Source organism: Grammomys surdaster, unplaced genomic scaffold, assembly GCF_004785775.1.
Source record: "Grammomys surdaster isolate TR1022 unplaced genomic scaffold, NIH_TR_1.0 331, whole genome shotgun sequence".
Taxonomy (NCBI): Eukaryota; Metazoa; Chordata; class Mammalia; order Rodentia; family Muridae; genus Grammomys; species Grammomys surdaster.
In genome coordinates, this window is record NW_021604750.1 from 188984 (window position 1) to 189728 (window position 745).

A 745-nucleotide genomic window follows, 5' to 3' on the forward strand; every position below is an offset into this window, starting at 1 on the left:
ACACACACACACACACACACACACACACACACACACACACACACACAGAGAGAGAGGCATGCTAGGAAGCAGCATTTCTCTGTTGTCTCCAAGTCTCTACCTTGAGTTCCTGGCCTGGCTTCCACTGACACACTATAATGGGAAGTGTACATCAGATAAATCCTTTCTATCCCATGTTTATCACAGCTATAGAGAAACAATTGATGAAAAAGGCTGAAACAGGTTTAGATTCATTTGTTCTTATGTCAAAATTATTTGTATCAATGTCTTTAAACCTTGTGCTGTCTTATTCAGAGTGAGGGTGTCCCAAGAGATATCTGGAGGGAAGAACAGGCACTAGAGTTTTAGAAAATGTCCCATGCCCCAATAGCTACATGGGTGGGTTCATGCCATCTGATCCAGAAAAAGGACTTCAGTTATCCCAGACATGGTGGTTTGAATTAGGATGATCCCATAAGCTCATATGTTTAAATACTTGCTTTTCAGTTGGTGAAACTATTTGAGAAGGATTGGGAAGCCTGGTTAGAAGGTCTATGTCACTAGGGGCAGGTTTGATGTTTCAAAATACTCGAACCATTTCTATGTCTCTTTCTCTGCCTTGTGGTTGTGTCTCAAAATATTAGCTCTAAGCTATTCCTTTGCTGCACCGTAATGGAACTATCTTTCTGAAACAATAAACTCCAAACAAGCTATTTCTTCTATAAGTTGTCTTGGTCATAGTGTTTTATTATAGTAATAGAAAAAT